This window comes from Tenrec ecaudatus, chromosome X, assembly GCF_050624435.1.
Source record: "Tenrec ecaudatus isolate mTenEca1 chromosome X, mTenEca1.hap1, whole genome shotgun sequence".
In the NCBI taxonomy this organism is placed as follows: domain Eukaryota; kingdom Metazoa; phylum Chordata; class Mammalia; order Afrosoricida; family Tenrecidae; genus Tenrec; species Tenrec ecaudatus.
The window spans coordinates 64,024,389-64,043,782 of record NC_134548.1 but is presented as its reverse complement, the minus strand read 5'-3'; positions in this window follow the sequence as shown (position 1 = coordinate 64,043,782).

The window sequence follows — 19,394 nt, the reverse complement described above, 5'->3', positions numbered from 1 at the left end:
GGCCTAATGGGCTTCCATTTATGCACCTCTGGCAGGAGGAGTTTGTTCTGGAAAGTAATGGTTTCTAAGGAAGTATTTCTTAAACTTTCACATGCATGCACTTACCCAGGTTCCTGGAAATCGGGCTGGGGGGCAGATTCTGATTTTGTGGGTTCAGGGTGGGGGGTCTAGGATCCAGCAGTTCTAGAGGCCCTGGTACTCTTGGGCTGTTAACCACAAGGACAGTAGTCCTAAACCACCAGCCACTCCTTGGGAGAAATATGAGGCTGTAGACTCCGGGCAAGAGTGACAGTCTGGGAAACCCACAAGGGCAGTTCTACCCTGTCCTGTTGGGTCACTATGAGTCAGCATCAACTCGATGGCATTAGCATGGGAGAAGCTAATGCTGATGTTGCTGGTTCCTTGACCTATCATACTTTGAGTGGCAAAGTCCCAAGGGCCTTCCCGGATGTGATGGCCAAAAGCAGTAGTGTTCACCCTTGGTCATACTTTGGAATCCCTTAGGAGCTTTCAAGCCTCCCATTGGCCTGGCGCCATCCCAGACCAATGAAGCAAGACTTAGTGGAAGCAGGATTCAGGTCACGGTCAGTGAGAAAGCCCCCTTGGCAATGCCAACGTACAGCCAGTGCAGAGTCGAACTGGTCGACGACTCCACATGACTCCATATACTTTGGTGAAGCCAGCTGTTTGGGCAAGGTTTTCAGAGTTACCACCCATGTAGACTTGTTGGTGATAGTGCATTAAATAGAGCACATGCAGTGCATTGCATGAGTGTCCTATGCCATGCAACCACACCAGGGGTATGTTGAGCCAATTTCTCTGGGAGACCAAGGGTGTTGGCTCCATCCTGAACGTTGGCAGGGTAATGGACTGACACAGAGGAAACTCATTCTCTTTGTGGTGGTGCACTAATGGGTTCTTCACAGAAGGCCAAGTCCATGGCTGCAGATGCTCACGGGGCTGAGGGAGCAGGTCAAATCCTAAGTCAGAGGTGGGTGTTTGCATATTTACATGCCCTCACTGCCATCAAGTCCATTCCAACTCACAGGCCCATGGGACTGAGTAAAATGGCCCCCGTGGGTTTCTGAGACTGTGATTCTTTAGAGGAGTAGAAAATCTCCTCTTTCTCCAGAGGAGCGGTTGGTCATTCAAACTGCTGACCTTGAGATTAACAGTCCAACTCCTGACCACTCTTGCCGTCAGAATTCTATTTATTTACACAAGTATATATATATCCTTTCCCAAAAGAACTCCACATTTTCAAATCATTCTTGACACTCATGGCCTTTTTTCCTTTATAGCCATGCCTTTGGTTGAAACACAGATATAAGAGAAATATTTATCTACTTATAGGGGTACAAAAGTAGCTTTGGTGGCATAGTGTTTGCATGTTGGGCTGCTAACACCAAAGTCAGCACTTTGAAACCACCAGCCACTCCGTGGGAAGAAGAGTCTGTCTACTCCTATAAAGAGTTACAGTCTCAGAAACTCACAGGGACAGATCTACTCTGCCTCATAGGGTCACTATGAGTCAGCATCACCTCCCTGGCAGTGAGGTAGATTTTGGTTTCATAGAGATACAAGTCAGTCCTGAGCTGCTAAAGACAAGGTTGGCAGTTTGAACCCACCAGCTGCAGAGAAAGAGGAGGCTTTCTATTCCCATAAGGAGCTACAGTTTCAGAAATACCCACAGGGGAAATTTTAACCTCTCCTGTAGGATCAATATGAGTCAGAATCGACTTATCGGTGGTGAGCAAGTGGAGGGGACCCTAAACAGGTTCCGGTGGACCTTAAGAGTTCTACTAATTGTGCATGCTCTGTAAAATGTAAACCAAGATTTTACTTTTGCAAACATTATTTTTTCTAAACACGTCTAACTGTGAAACCATACTCGCATGCGGGTCTTTGAACCTGGTCAGTGGTCTGGGGAAGTGAAGGGGCCTGACATCCTTTGTTGTTGTTAGTGCTGTCCAGTCATTCTGACATCACAGGGACCTTCTTTGCAACACAAGGCAGCACTGCCCGGTCCTTTGCCAGCCTCAGGGGTAGTATGTTGGAGCCCATGGTTTCAGCTACCGTGTCTTCCAGTTCACCAAGGAGTTTCCTCTTTGTGCTGCTTACTAAACCCGTTTCTAAGGAGTCCATTCCAACTCATGGTGACGCCGTGTGGGTCAGCACCACGGGACCCCACATAATGCCTTATACCATATATATATATATATATATATATATATATATATATATATATATATATATATATATATATATATATATATATATATTGTGCATAATGCCTTATACCTGGTCCCTTTGGCACCTTGTGATCGCACAGGCTGGTGTGCTTATTCCATGTGGGCTTTTTTGCTTCTGAGCCAGATGGCCGTTTGCTCACCTTCAAGCCTTTAAGACCCCAGACACTATCTCTTTTGATAGCCTCTGGCCTTTACTTCGGGGTCTTCGGTCCCTGCAGAGTGGACACATGCCTGCTGTGCGGGTATGGGACGTGTCGGAGCGCAGCCTGGTGGCGGAGCTTCAGGAGCATAAGTATGGCATGGCATGTGTGGCCTTCTCATCCAGTGCCAAGTACATTGTCTCAGTGGGCTACCAGCATGACATGATCGTCAATGTCTGGGCCTGGAAGGTGAGTGGGCTGCTGGCCTCAGGACAGGCGGGGCCGGGAGGGGAGCCAAGAAACTGCTGACCGGTGGCCTTTACTTCCGCCTGCTGGCCTCAGTCCCTTTCTAGAGAACTCTGAGCAGAAAGGAGCAACTGGGTATCTAGGATGCTGAAGAAGGGGCAGAAGGAGAGGTCAAGTTCACAGCTTGTCTAACCTTCAGTGTGTAAGTTTCTTTTCCCTCAGCTCCTAGAAGCAGAGCCTTGATTTCCCTTGACTTTCTCTCCAGAAAAACATTGTAGTGGCTTCCAACAAGGTGTCCAGTCAGGTGACAGCAGTATCCTTCTCTGAGGACTGCAGGCAACCGGCACATCAAGTTCTGGTACCTCGATGACAGCAAGACCTCAAAGGTGAGGCAGCAAGTAGCCACTAGGGTGGGGTCTGCCCAGATATGTTCCACCTGCGCCCCCTTCTGCATGCTCAAAAGCCCCTTGGAAGTCTCAGCTGGGCCAGGTGCTATGTCAATATGCAAGGGAAGCCTTCTCCCTCCCTCCCCAGGGCCTGCTTTCCAGGGGGTAGCCTGCAGGGTGTGTGGGTGGCACCTGTGGTGGGTCTCCACAGGTGAATGCCACTGTACCCCTGCTGGGCCGCTCCGGGCTGCTGGGGGAACCTGCGGAACAACCTGTTCACTGATGTAGCCTGTGGCCGCGGGAAGAAGACTGACAGCACCTTCTGTATCACATCCTCAGGGCAGCTGTGCGAGTTCAGTGACCCGGAGACTGTTGGACAAGTGGGTGGAGCTGAGTGTAAGTGAATGCTTTGTCGGCACCCTCCCGTCTGTCACCTCCGGGCTCCAGGGCACCTGAGTCTGCATGCACGCTGGGGGAGGCCCCAGGCGGAGGAAGGTGTTTGGGAACCTCTCTGCTTGCTCGCCCTCTCTGTCTCTGCCTCTTCCTCTGCTTTCCTCTTCTGCTCAGCACACAGACAGCATCACAGTAAGTGTGCTGGCCCTGTCCGCTGCCTCTGCTGCCTTTCTCTGGGCCGGCCTTTTCTGGGTGTGTCTTTGCCCAAACCTCAGGTGCCTTATAAGGAAGGCTTGCTGACTCCTTCCCCCTAATTGCACGGGGCTGTGGGCCCTCTGGCCAGCTGCTGTTAGAGGGAGGGGCATTGAGGGGCTCTGCCCAGGGCAGCTGGCCTGCCTTGCGCTTGTCCTTGCCTCTTGGCTCATGGCTGTTGAGGTGTCCGGTGAAGGAGTGGACAGACGCCCTTGCTGACTGTGGCTTCTGTGCTCACAGACCACAGTGGCCCACTGCATCTCGGTGAGCCAGGACTACATCTTCTGCGGCTGTGCTGACGGCACCGTGTGCCTTTTCAACCCCTTCAACCTGCACTTCCTCAGCACGCTGCCCCGGCCCCATGCCCTGGGGACAGACATTGCCAGCATCACAGAGGCCAGGTGAGCGGTGTGGGTGGGCCCCTGAGTCCTGTCAGAGCCCCACTCTGTGCCAGGCCGTCCCTGGCATGCTGCAAGGAGAGGAGGGCACACATAGACCTCTGGGAAGACCCTTGCAGTCAAGCACAGGTGGGTCTTTTAGCATTTGTTGCTCACTGTGGGCAACCGTGGTAATCTGAGTCTGCAGTGTGGTAATTAATGCATTGTCCTGTAAACACCACAGCTAGGACAGACGGGCAGTTCCTTAGGGTTTCTGAGAGAGGCTGGAAACCTGACGGAGCAGGCCTTTCTCCCTCAGGGTGGTCCTGGGTAGCAGCTAAGGTAGGAGGGTCTTATTGTAGCCTCGGGCCTTGGGTTGGGTGATTGCAGGAAGTGAAGTTTTGCTCTGGTTTCAGTGCTGTCAGGAAGCGGGGCAGTTCTGCAGTTGGGTATATTAATTTCTCATTCAGGGAAGGAGTGGGCTAAATCTGCAAATGGCAGGAAATGATATATGACCATGACTGGTTTGCACAGTGCCCTTCCTTTTCCTCTGACGTGAGTCTAGAAGGGCCTGACATCTGCTTGGCTGCATCACGGCCACACACTGTCCCCGCCTGATGTTGGGGGCTATGAAATAGCTTGTGTTCTTTTGCAGAGCCCCATGGCAAGGAATGCCAGGCCAGCCGCTGCGTTCTTTCTCCAGTGACTGCTGGCCACCCTGCTGCTCCTCCCTTTAGTGCCCCTTTTCATTAGCGCTAACTCACCAGTTTGCCCTGTCTGCCCTGGACACCCTGACCCCCTCTTTCCTCAGTCGCCTTTTCGCTGGAGTGGCCAATGCGAAGTATCGGGACACCATCACCTTGACCTTTGATCCTGCAAATCCGTGGCTGTCTTGTGTGTACAATGACCATAGTACTTATGTCTGGGGTGTGAAGGGCCCCAAGAAAGTGGGCAAGGTGTATTCAGCTCTGTATCATTCCTCCTGCGTCTGGAGTGTAGAGGTACGTGGGCCAGGTCTGCTGAGACTGACCGTGTTTCCTGGCCTACCATTAGGAGCTGGGGTTCCTCAAGTGTGGAATTTGTTTCCTCCAGCACCCTTGCTCCCCAAGCTGTGCCCCTGGGTCCCTTCGTATCTGTTAATTGGCTCTGAGGATGGGAGGGGATTTTAGTGCTGACTCATCTCAGACGTTTTTCAGTATGCCCCTGTGCAGTCTTAGCTTGGCCTCTTTGGACATGTTCCTGAACTTGACCAAACCTTAGTTTCTGCAATTGTGAAATGACATACCTGATGCATTTGATTTTTACGAACAGGAGACAATGTAAGTGGGAGATTTAGAATGCCTAGTACTTACTAGGTGCTTGGTTAATGTATATTCCTTTACTTGTTAAAGACAAGAGCTAATCATTATGACTTGCTTGCTATGGGACAAGCCGTTGCCTCCAGGGGACAGGATGGGGGAACTTTAGGCCCCCAAGGATAGAGGTTCAGGAGGGTTTAGCTGAAAAGGGTTGGGGACAAAATTTATTATCTCCAAGGGAAAGATACTAACTTGACAATGAAGAAACGGCAAAACCCACCCTTAGCCAAGTCATTAAGGTTAACATCCCGTGGCAGCAGCATGAATCTGGTGAGAGGGTACACTGAGAGGTTTCAAAATGTTCCCAGAAAATGTTATGACTCTTAAGAACTCCCAATAAAATGTTGAACAACAACAACCAACGTTGATGGAAAGTTTCTTTTAGTTCTGTTTTTCCATGCAGCCTCCTCCTAGCATTGTGTCTGGTATTCTTGACCCAAATGTATAAGGAACTTAGGATAGTCATGAGGAAACATCAGGCAACCTTCATTTGAGGTACACCTGCCAGAGTAACTTATCACACTCTCCCAGGTGTCAGGGTAGGAAAGACAAGCAAAGACTGAAAGCCGTTCTAGACTGGGACAGATGACACCCATGTGCCGAGGGGGCTCCTGGGATCCTGGAGCAGAAGAAGTACATTCGTGGGATAAACAAACAAACTCATTGGCATTGGGTTGATTCCAACTCAGAGCAACCCCCGCTGGTGACATTTAAATAAAGTCTAATAATGTTGTACCAGTGTGACCTCCGTGGTCCTTATCACTGTGTACTGTAGTGCATAAAACATTAATACGAAGGGAGACCAGGTGAGAGAGTTGAATGTGACATATCTTGACTCATTTTTCTAAAGGTTCAACCCAAAAGGTAAAGTAAAACAGCTCTTGATGGAGAGGAAAAGGTGGAAGGGGGTGGGTGATGATTCTTTCCCCCCGCTGCCTGGCACTGAACGGCCTCTCCTCTCTTCTCATTTTGCAGGGTCCACGAATTGCAGTTCCTGAGTGAAATGCTGAAGGTGGAGGCCCATGAGTCAGAGATTCTGTGCCTGGAGTACTCGAAGCCAGACACAGGTACCTGGCCCTGGCCTGGAATGGCCTTGAGTGAGCCCCTCCAGTCTGGCCAGAGCCACTGATACTTGTCCTGCCTCTTGACTATGGGGCTGATCGTTCTTTTGGCTACCAAAAGAGTTAGTGATCCTTCTTGATGTCTCTGAAGGCTTCTTGTTGTTTCTGAAGGCTTTGGGGAGGACTGCATCTCAACTCTGCCCGACTCCATGGCTCATGTGGCTTAAGGATGTGGGGCTCAGTTTCTCTGGGTGCTCTTTGCTGGGCACTCATGTTGGGCTGCGATCCACAAGCTCAGCAGTTTGAAACTACCAGCCGCTCTGCAGGAGAAAGGTGGGCCTTTCTACTCCTGTAAACAGTTACAGTCTCAGAAGCCCATAGGGGGTATTCACTATGAGTCAGCATTAACTTGATAGCAGCAGATTTGATTTTTGTAAAGTCTTTTTAAAGCCAACCAAAAGCTGAATCAGTGAAGAAGATCTGCTTTAGACATTGTGCTCTTTTAAAGAATAATCTGTCTGTGATCAGATTGACACAGGAACTTGGAAGGTTAGGTGAAAAGTTTAAGGGGCAGTGAGCTTATGTGTGTGATGGAAATTTGGAATTGGAAAAGGACAGTGAGAATGGCTACATAATTTCAGAAATATAATGAATGTTAGCAAATTGTACATGTAGAAATGATCGAATTGGTATATATTTTTGTGTGCATTGTTTTAGATCAGGGAGAAGACTCGAAGTTCAAATATAATTTACAGAGACCCCCCTTGTTAAATCTTGAATGGGACAAAGTCCAGAAAAAACAAATCATCTGGTTGAGGGAGACCGTAAGCATGAGGCCATAATGGGGACTGAAGGATTCACAACAGCTCGGTCACATGGAAAACAAAGGAAGCCCCTTTAAAAGTCAAGTTCCCAGCAGATCAGACCATCACAGTTGGAAATGTGACTACAGAAATGGGAAAGGGACCATGATTGGAGTAAATACATTATTGCAGATTAGAAAAGTTTACAGGACTGGTTCAGGGCCCTCCAACCATCTTGGTCAGGGCATGAACGTGCAACCTCAGTACCCCAATTCCCATCAAGGGCATACTCAGGCAAGTTCTTGAGGGCTAGACTACTCCTCACCAGGCTGGCCAGAGGAGTGGGTGGAAGCAAACAAACTCTGCCTGAGGGCAAAGCATTTTACGTTGCTAGTTCAGAGTCATGGAGCTCTAGTGCCATAGAAGGTTATGGGTTGGGCGGTTAACCACAAGGTTTCACTCTTCAAAACCACCAGCCAGCTCCAGGGAAGAAAGATGAGGCTTTCTACTCCAATAAAGATATATAGTCTGGAGATTAAAAGCCCCAATGTAAGTTAACTGGGTTGATTCCTACTAGAGGGATAATGTGTGTGGGCCAGATGCTTGCAAGGTCCCTCAAGGCAATGCTGCCAGACTGCAGTCTCTGCTCCCTGCTGGTGGAGACAATGGATTGCTTTTCTCTAAAACTTGGAACCATTAGCTTGGTTCCAGTAGGTGGAGTTCACACCCTACTGATAATGGTTCATATGGAGATCCAGAAAACAGGTCAAAGTTAAGCTGCCATTCTAAATGTAGGATCCGCCCATTTTGTCACCTGTATACCCCCAATCCCTCCTCTTCCTATTGCATGTATGCCCCTAGACCACCCCTTCTCACCGCTGTATAACATAGTCCAAGTCCTTCCTGTGATGTATGTCTTTACCCTCCCGTTTCCAATTCCCCTTGTCCTCCTTCCCTTCCCCCTCTCTCCATGTGGACCACCAAGTGGGGCTGAGGTGAGCAATGCTACCATGATATGTGTGTGACTGCATTATTGTAATATCTCTTCTATCTCTCATGCTCCCAATGACTTTAATATTTATATCTCAACCCTTTATGTTTCCAGGGCTTTCAATGACATTAGGCATCTTTTCAATGTTTATGAATCATGCTTATGAACCTCTCTTCTGTTAGTTGTCTGTGTGTATGCATTGCCTGTATTAAAAACATATAGAACCGAGCAATTTGTCTGGAAAAATAATTTATAGGAACTTTATGTTAGATTGCCATGCGTTTTGCATAGCCAATTGTTCTTTTAAAACACTTTTCTTGTCATTGTGATACCATGCTAAAAGGTAAAAACATCTGTATATAGTCAAATAGCTTTATCTTTCCTTTAAAGACATGAACCTTCGTGTCTTGCTTAAAGTTTCCACCTCACTAAAGCTAAATTGCTACTCTCGAAAATAAATCCCTCTAAGTTTTTAATGCTTTGAATATTTTATCGCTCTAATCCTCCTGGAGTTTATTTTTGAATGTAGTATGCTCCTTCCTTTGATTTCTTGTAAATTCAGCCAATTCAACCACTCATTAACCAAAGTATTCCTTTACCACTGGATTGTTTTGCCACCTTTGCTTTGCATAGCATATAGTTCTAAATTATATCCCAGACTACTGAATTATTTGCCAGAGTGGCTTTACTAATTGTACACTGGCATCACAACACGCGGGAGCTTCGGAAAGATCGTGGGAGAAAGGAATGAAAAGAGAAGATAATTTCCCATGAATTTTTGAAGCTTCCTCGTACAGGTGCTTTACAGTAAGTCGACATTAGGGTTTATAATCAATAAAAAATTCAACTGTGATCCAAGAATGAGGGGCGTGACATTTCCTGGTTGAGACAAAAGCGAACAGGCGAGCAGAATACGAAAAGAATTGGTTAACCGATGAAACTGCAGCCAAGTGTTAGCTGTTATCACAAAAATGAACACACAGAATATTCTTGAACTTGGAAGTGGGAACTTCAGCCTTTCAACGGCCATCGACGGTGCGGGGCAACATCCCCGCACTCCTACGCTCAGGAAGGGGGTTCTGGGGTCTGCGGCGCCGCGGGGCACAAGTGGGGCGAAGGGCTGCGAGGGAACGCCGAGGCAGAGGGGTCCCCGCGAGGCGGCTGCGGGCCGCTCCAGAAGGCAGGGGTCCGGGGGCTCTGCGGTCCCTCAGGACCCTCCAGGAGAGGCTCCAGAAAGGCAGCTGGAGGCCCCGGCCGGCCGTGCAGCTCGCTGGGAGGCGCGGGCGCACGTGCTCCGCCGGTCCGGGCGGCGGGGGCGGCTGAACGGGCCCTGGCCGTGGGCGGCGGGCGGCGGGCGGGCGCAGTGCGGCGCCGGGCAGGCGGGAGGTGACCGCGCGGGGCGGTCGCGGCGGCTGGGGCTACTGACGGCACACGGATCCGGAGCGCACTGCGCGGGGCGGGGCGCCCCGCAGGTGAGAGCGGCAGCGGACCCGGATGCGGCGCGGCTGAGGGCGGCCGAGGGCGGGGGGTCGCGGCGGCTAGCTCTTGGAGATCCCGGCCGGAGGCTCCGGCGCCGGTGCTGCGCTTCCTGCCGGCTCGAAGAACGAGCCCGAGCCTGGCCGCCCTCGGGATGCCTTGCTGAGGCTCCGCCGGACGTCCCCAACAGGGGGGGGGGGGCGGGGCGGGGCGCGTTCGGGCGCCTCCTGAGGGCGCCTCAGCGGAGAGCGGCGTTGGCGCCGTGGAGTCTACGCTCCACGCGGGCGGCCCAACCCGCCTGCCACTCAGGTGTCTTTTTGCACGGAAGTGAGTTTTAGGAGCGGGAAACCTGTGGTGGGCGTGACTGACGTGTTTTTAAATCATTTTCTATACATTTAAAGCTGTAAAGGCAAAACTTCATGATCCAATTAATATAGCCAAAAATTCAGGCTTGATAGAAACATTTAGAATCCAGGCACTGGGGGTAAAGTCCCCTTATTCCCATCTGTTATTGGAGGAAGGTATGAGAGAGATTGGATACTGCGGTGGGAAGAAATAGAGCCAAATAGGAATGTCTGCTTCTATAGGGAGAATGTATCAGCCATGCGCTCACTTTAAGGCAGCACAGCTTTAAGGGAGAATCTGTGGAAATGATAGATTACCGCAGGAACATGAACTTGGAGTATATCTCCAACTAACAGAGTGGTGGTCTTCCAGCCATGGAACATTAGTCTCCCAGATTCCCTCTGTACCAGTCAGGGAATAAGTCCCAGTATTATTTCCCTTGGTGCTAGTATCCCACATTTCCCCTCTCTGCATTATGTTTAAGATTCAAAAAGTGTCACGGAGGCAACATGGTCTCTTTTCATATCTATTAGCTTCCTATAGAAGTGACATGAGACTGCAAGCATCACAATTATGATAAAAAACACAGTCAGACTGGAACTTAAGCTATGTGAAGTACTTTGCCCCCAAGCTCGCGGGTCCAACCCTTCCATGCTACTCCTCAATTGCTTAATCACATCAGAGCCAGGAGAAGCCTCAAGCTTGTCTTTGAATGTATAGAAAATATCCTTTTTAAGCTGATCAATATCTAATGAAATGTTTCCCTTAAACCCTTGCAAATGTTGGCCTCTCCATCTCTTCCTTGTCCATCTTTCTCCAAAGGTGGTTGCGTCCTTTTAAAGGGAGTCCATCAGTTTTATTCTGTAAAAAACATACATGCATAGCCTTTTCTCCAGGTGAATGGACCTGGATCCCAAACACAGTTTCCATCATCCTCAGATTTCTTAGGATCAATTTTCTCTGTAGAATTGAAAACGTGTTTATCTTCCCTAATTTTATTACAAGCTTTTAGTAAGGAGAAAAATTTTTTAGTTAAAATGAGTAAATGAACTTTGTCACACATAAGATTCCTCTTCTCCTCCTTCTGTTTTAACAATTTAAATAGTAAAGCATTGCTAGATCTTGAACCAGTAAAAGTACTAGTTAGATAACCTTCATTGTTATGTAAATACTGGCTCCCATCCCTCAGAGAATTAAGAGAGCTAACTAATTGGGAGAACTTCTTATCATACTTTGAAAGACTGAAAAAATTCTTAATAAATTTGTTCAGCTGATCTTGAAGTAACTTACCAAGCAGACATTTTTTCTCCAGGCTTACCAATAAGGTTATAGGCTCAATTGAGCCGTTTTGCCTTTCAGGCTTCTCACACTGTATGATTTTACCTTGCAATATTCTGTCTTGGTTAACTTCACTCATTCCCTCTATGCTGGCTTTAGGGGAAGTTAATGGGAGGGCCTTAGGCCCCCCTGAATGCCCTAAGGAAATGACCCGGCATCCACAGTTAACAAACCTTTTTCCTTCCATTTCTAATTCCATGTGGGGGCGCTGTTTCTCCACAACAGCAGTCCAGAAGACTGCTTGATTTATAGGGTGGTCAAACTTCTCAAGTACTCTTTCCTGATAGGTATAAATTTTTACTCTAGAAATGCAAGGAAGGGAAAATTGGCTTAAGCGATCCTACATTTTTACAAACCATGGTATATCAGAACTCATTACTGCCTTAATTTCTTCTTCACAATCCTGACCAATAACTCCAGCAACACCTTGAGAATTTATGTTGGACTTTCTTTTTTTTTTTTTTTTTTTGGACTTTCTTAATAAACTTCCTATAGTTCTTTTAGGTAGTGGACCCCAATTACTGCTCTTCGTTTCTGATTCAATCACAGTTTTGGGCTTTTTCTTACAACTCTTATCAACTCCAGTATCAATTTTAATTTCTTGAGTACTAAGGTTAAATCTTCCTGATAGAAACTGTATTAATCTTTCAATAAGAGGTCCCTGCTTTTGAGGATCAAGCTCCTGTGAAGGCTTCTGAGCCATCTCTTGGTTATTCAAACCAACTGCAGTGAGAACAGAGACTAGGTTTTTGCCTCTTTGGCTAGGTCTGTTCTCCTGCTGTGAGGCTGCTAGATAAAGGCGATTTCTCTCAAAGATCTTCTTTGCTCCAGTAGGCAGACACCTTGCCTACCACGCTCTGCTATGAGGGCTCTGCATCAAGCTTCTTCCACTATTTTCCCGCCGGGAAGTCTTTGCTAATGGCGACCCTTCACTGTTGATTTTTGAACGACATTGGCTCGCCCAATGAGTTCCCTTCCTACAATGGAGGCAGAGTTCAGGTTCGTTTAAACCCGATCTCCATGGTCCTGGCCCATGCTCTGACATTGGCCGCAGCCTGCTCTGCCTACACTCTTTTGAAGATGACTTGTCTTCCCACAACTAAAGCACTTTCTTCCAGGTCTGATATAGTTTGCCAATGAAGCTGCCATGAGGTCTGCCTTGTATTCCTCTGCCTCTACATTCCTGTATATCCTAAAATAACCCAGCAAAGTGCCCTGTTCGCTGTAGGGATGCAAGGCATTTTTACAGTGCTTATTAGAGAAATCATAAGATAGCTTGTGCACTAGGTCTCTTACTGCCTGAACATTCTTCACACATTTGGAAATAGCATCTTCCAGTCGGGACACAAAGTCAGCGTAACGCTCATCATTCTGTTGTCTTATAGCCCTGTAACGCGGCGTTCTCTCTTCTGATGGAATTATCTTTTCCCAGGCCCTTAAGCAAACCTCATGTATCTGTCCTATTGTCTGTTCAGTAAACTGTAGTTGAGACTCAACTGTAATATAATTTGCATCCCCTAGCAATTGATGAATTCCTATATCTATCCCATCCTCAGCATTCTTCCCAGCTCTTGCAAGGGCTGCTTCCTTCCATAGCATTTGATATCACAAGCATTCTGAAGAGTAAAGACAAATTCTCACTAAAGCTTTCCAATCTGTAGGGGTCCAGCTGTCAGACTCTGCTAGAGCCCTTATCATGCTAATTACAAAATGTGAGTCTGGGCCCTAGTCATTGATTGCCTGCTTGAGATCTTTTAGCAACTTAAAAGGCAAAGGCACTGTGAATTCCTTTTGGTTCTAACAGGATAAGACATCTTGCATTCTAAATCTTCTTCTGCAATCCCTCTTCCTACTCTGGAGAGTAAAGGTGCTTTCCTATACTTTGCTTCTTTACGTCTATTCTCTGAGCTACTCTTTTCAATCTGGATATCTTGGAGTTCCACTTCCTGAACTTCACCTTCTGTGCTAGCTCTCCTAGTTTGCATTTCTTTGGAGCTAATCTCTCTACCTTCAGGGCTGGCTTGCTTGATTGTTTTACAATCTCTGGCCTTTCTTACACTAAATTCCAGCAGGAGAGCAGTTGCTTTTACTATGTCCCCTTCTGACTCAGGCTCATTCTTTTAGCTCTGCCTAAAATCTTCTCATCTGCCTGAAACCCGTTCTCACTGCTTCTCATCTGATTTAAATTTGGGCATCTTAGACGTTGCCTGTTCTGCTTCTTGGCTTTCTCTACCTTTGAAAGCAAGGGAGCTTCCTGGGATTGTTTAATAGCCATGCTTTGGATCTTGCAATCCACTGCCTCTAGTACTGTATCACCTTTAAACCTTCGGAGTCTGCAGTCTCGCGAGAGCATACAGGCTTTGGCAATGAGGTTCTGTTCTAGAATTGGAGGCTTTAGATAACAAACCAATCCCTGCCTTTTCAGTTTTTCCTAAAGTTTCTTAACCTAAATCATGCTTATTCACAGACACTTTAGCTTGCTTTTCTAGATTTGAATAGACACAAGACTTCTCACTAGACTGTTCATCCTTATTCTCTTCCTCCTGCAAAAGTTTTAAAACCATCTTAACTTGTACCCACAGAGACCACTTCTCCATAGGGATACTCTCCCCATCTCTGTGCTTCCTTTAAGTTGACAATGACCTCCTCCCAGGTCTCTAAATCAAAAGTTCCTTCCTCTGAGAACCATGAATTATACCTTTTTACTACTTTTAGAAAACATTGTATCTTTTTCTTCGTTACTTTTACACCTTGTCTTTTCAGTAAGTAGAGAGCATGGTACCATAAGTTTCAGGTTTACTTTTACCTTGCTCCCATTATCCTCTTTAAAATTCTAATTCACTATTTCCACTACTTCTCTGTCAATCCCCACACCGGATCCTCACTTCGCACAATTTTCAAATTCACTCTACGTACCAATGGGGCCATATAATTGTTATATGGGATATAACTCATATTGTCCCACGTTGTGCGCCATTTGTCTGGGGAAGCCCGCCTTGTGCTGGGGCTCCAGCCTCCAGCCCAGTCCTTGAGCCTCCTGCCTGGTCTCCATCCCACCTCCCTTCGTCCACACTGAGCGTGGACCTGGCTGGTAAGATCATGGCCATCCAGGAGGTGAGCATGCTACCATGAATTGTGTCTGACTGCATTATTGTAATGTCTCTTCTATCGCTCATGCTCCCGGTGACTTTAATATAATATTTATATATCTCAACCATACAATTGTGCTTATTGAACCCAAGATTACTGGTGGGGGGCTGGCACCCCAACTCATACCACAGTACATACCATTTGTCTAGTTCTTCAATGCTTCCTCTCCCGCTCACTCCCTCCAACTATCATGACCTCAGCTCTACCTTACAAAGCCGGCTAGACCAGAGCATGTACACTGGTACAGATAAGAACTCTCAACACACAGAATCCAGGACAGATAAACCCTTCAGGAACAGTAATGGAAGTAGTGATAACATGAGGGTAGGGATGAGATAGAGGGAACTGATAGCAATGATTGATGTATTAACGCTCACACCCCAGGGGGACAAGCAACAGAAACATTGGTGAAGTGAGACCTTGGACATTGTAAAATATGAAAGTATAATTTATCAAGGTTTCATGAGGGTGGGAGAGTGGGAGAGAAGGGGGGAAAAGGAGCTGATACCAAGGGGTCAAGTATAAAGAAAATGATGATGGTACCGTAGGTACAAATGTGCTTGATACAATTGATGTATGCATTGTTATAAGTGGTGTAAGAGCCCCCGATAAAATGACTTAATTTTTTAAAAGTGTTTAGGTAGATCTTGATGGAGGATAGATTGAGAAACAATAGTTTCAGAATTTGATAATTTTGCTTAATAATCAAACTGAAAACTCACTGCCATTGCATCTTTTGTGACTCACAGCAACCCTGACTTTCAGCAACCCTATTGGACAGGGTAGAGCAGCCCCTGTGAGTTTCTGAGACTGCAACTCTTTACAGGGGTAGAAAGCCCTAACGTTTCTCTCTCAGAGCGGGTGGTGGTTTTGAACTATGTGGGTAGCAGCCCAAGTGAAAACCACTATGCCACCAGGGCTCCCTGTGCCACATAGCGGGAGCTGTTGTTTTCCCAAACATTCACTTGGCTATTTCTTTTATAAGAAGCCAAGTAATTTGGCAGCTTATTTCTGTTCCAGTTTTCTTATATAGAAAATGTGGTGACAGTGTGAACCTGTTTGTTGTAGTTTATGTGAACATAATTGAGTGATCTAGACCAAGTGAGCTAGACCAAGTGAGCTGACTGGTCAAAAATCAGACCTGTGGATTGCCAAATTGGTTCTGCTGAGATTGGGGCTTTCCTGGATCCACAGGCTTCCTCCAAGCTGTGTCCGAGAAGCTCTGCATTTTAGAGCTACATTTTATAGTTGAAAGAGAGGCCTAAGGAGGGAGGGAGTCCTTAAGCTCTAAGACCTTAATGCTGTCATTGCTGTCCTCTTGTAGTGTACCTGCAGTTTCCACACTGCAGTGGGAACCATTGAAACAGCTGTTCTCATTCTCTGAGATGGTGTGCCACCCCACTCCATACCACCACCACCTCATCCCTTTCTCTTATTGTAGAGATAATGCCCCTTCCATATGTATCTCAGATATTCAATTAATGAAGAAAGACAAAAGTAGGAGAAATGATTTAGATGAAGGAGACCATAAGCATGAGGCCATAATGGGGTCCAAAGGCTGTGTGGCCATGTCGCTAATTATAGAAATGGATGAAATCTGCCACAAAAATGTGATTGGAGGCAGAGCAATTCATCACTCTCTCAGGCAGGACTACATAAGTGAGAATGGGGCCATTATGGAGACATGGAGACGATCACAGATTAGAAAGGCTTACTGGATTTGTTCTGGGGCCTTCCGACCACTATAACTCATGACCATAGGGTCTTAGACTTTCCCAATTTCCATTGAGGACCTTCCCAGGGAAGTCCCAGAGGGCAGATTGCTCCTCTCTGCTCTGGCTAGTTGTTGTTGCGTGCCATTGAGGACACTTGGACTCGTCGTGACCTCACATACAACCGAATGAAACACTGTAGGGTCGTGCACCATCCTCACAATTGTTCCTGTGCCTGAACCACCGATGAAGCCACTGAGTCCATCCACTTCTTCGAGGACCTCCTCTGTTTCATGGCTTCTCCACTGTACCAAATAGGATGTCCTTCTCCAGGGACTGGTCTCTCCTGACAACATGTCCAAAGTATGTAAGATGGCGTCTTGCCATCCTTGCCTCTAAGCAGCACTCTGGCCTTATTTCTTCTGATACAGATTGGTCAGTCCTTCAGCAGTCCATGGTACTGTCAGTAGTCTTCTGGTGGACCACAATTCGATGCATCTGTTCTTCTACAGCCTTCCTTATTCAGTGTCTAACTTTCACATGCATATGATGCAATGGAAAATAGCATGGCTTAGGTCATGTGCACCTTAGTCCTCAGAGTAACATCATTGTTCTTCAACACTATAAAGAGGTTTTCTGCAGCAGATTTACCCATTACAATACATCTTTTGATCTCCTGACTGCTGTTTCTATGAACATTGATAGTGGATCTAAGCAAGACAAAATCCTTGACAACTGAAGCCCTTTTCTCTGTTTATCACCTATTGGTCCAGTTTTGGGGATTTTGGTCTTCCTTATATTGAATTGTAACCCATATTGAAGGCTGCAATCCTTGATCTTCAGCAAGTGGTTCAATTCCTCCTCACTTTCAGCAAACAAATGGTGTCATATATGCACACAAGCAGGCTCCCAAAAGTTAGTGGAACAAGGAATCAAAAGAGAATGGAATTTTTCAGGGACTTTTTGAAATACCAGTGTGTGTGTGTGTGTGTGTGTGAGAGAGAGAGAGAGAGAGAGAGAGAGAGAGAGAGAGAGAGAGAGAGAGAGAGAGAGAGGAGATGTGGGCATAAAACAAACATCAAGCAACATAAGGGAGAATGCTGTTGGCTGCTGTTGAACTGATTCCGGTGCGCATGCACAGTGACCTGCTGTGTGCACCATAGTGACCCCTCAGAAGCAGATCATCAAGCCTACCTTTCAACTGAAATTCTGAGAATTCACAATTTTCAGAAGTATGTGGATAACAGTGAAAGCCAAAATTCTATTTGCACAGTCCCCACGTGGATTAAGCTTCCAGTGAATTCCTTCAGACCATTGACCAGGGATGTGAACACTCTTGCCACCAGGCAGAGGGCATTGGAAAGTGGATTACCCCTTAGGCAGCCCATGGTGGGGCTTAGAGACTTGCCTAAGTGTATCCTTGAATCGAGGCTGCCATTCTGGGCTGCACGGTCATGAGTCATGCCCCCAAAGCCTTGGTTGTTTGGCCCTGGACCACTCTTGTAAACTGTCCTGTTTCACACAGGTCCCAATCCTTGTCCTATTCTTGCTTCTGTAGTCCCACCTGGAACTGTGATGTTGGGATCTGCCGCCATGTCCTTTCAAGTCTGTGAATCTCAGATAACCCTTACATATCAATAAGACCTCTTGCTAATAGTTTCCCTCCCCTCATCTCGATGGCATGTGTTGGCCCTTGGACTATCTAGGTTACCTAGCGGGCATTTGGATTATGTAGGCTCCCTAGCGGGAATTTGGACTATATAGATTACCTAGTAGGCAATTAGACTTTGTAGGTTATCTAGCGGGCACTTTGACTATCTAGGTTACCTAGCTAGCACTTGAACTATCTACGTTACCTAGCGGTTACTTGGAGTATGTTGGCTACCTACCGGGCTGTTGGACTATCTAGGTTACCTAGCCGGCACTTGGGCTATCTAGGTTAACTAACGGGCACTTGGACTATGTAGGTTCCCTAGCGGGCCCTTGGACTATGTAAGTTCCCTAGCGGGCACTTGGACTATGTGGGTTCCCTAGCGGGCATTAGGACTATCTGGGTTACCTAACGGGCACTTGGACTATGTAGGTTAACTAGCGGGCTTTGGACTATGTAGGTTACCTAGCGGACACTTGGACTATGTAGGTTCCCTATCGTTCACTTGGAGAATGTAGGTTAACTAAGGGGCACTAGGACAATGTAGGTTACCTAGCGGGCCTTGGGACTATCTAGGTTACCTAGGGGGAACTTGGACTATGTAGGTTTACTATTGGGCACTTGGACTATCTAGGTTACCTTAGCAGGCACTTGGACTATGTAGGTTAACTAGCGGGCACTTGGACTATCTAGGTTACCTAGCAGGCACTTGGACTATGTACGTTTCCTAGCGGGTACTTGGACTATCTATGTTAACTAGCGGGCACTTGGACTATGTAGATTCCCTATCGGGCACTTGGACTATGTAGGTAACCTAGTGGTCACTTGAACTGTCTAGGTTACCTAGCGGGCATTTGGACTATGTAGGTTAACTAGCGAGCTCTTGGACTATCTAGGTTAACTAGCGGGCACTTGGACTATGTAGGTTCCCTAGCGGGCACTTGGACTATTTAGGTTACCTAGCAGGCACTTTGACTATCTAGGTTAACTAACGGGCACTTGGACTATGGAAAGAAGTGCCTAATGGTCACCAGGACCCATGGTTAATCCAGGCGTGGTCATCTGATTCCAATCGATCAGACCTAGCTATAAATCACTTATATGTCTGGGTAATTAAAAGCAAATATAAATTTTCAAAAAAAATAACGTTGCATGGGATAGAAAGAGAATACATAACAACATCAGACATAAATATGCCTCAAGACAAACTCATTGTGCACATCCAGAATACATAATGGCTCTTGCTAAGATGCATTTCCCACTAGACCCTACCCCAAGCCAGTAAAAGCCAGAAACTCTACAGTAAACTGTGGATTGTACTACTCTGAAATGGGAGCTGTGTCTCTAGACCTAATTTGGGGCTGTTCGTGCTGAGGACTCACCAATACCTGCTGCAGTGACAACAGTCCAGGTGAGAATAAGGAAATCTGGATGACAGCCAGGATATAGGAGCACTGAGACCT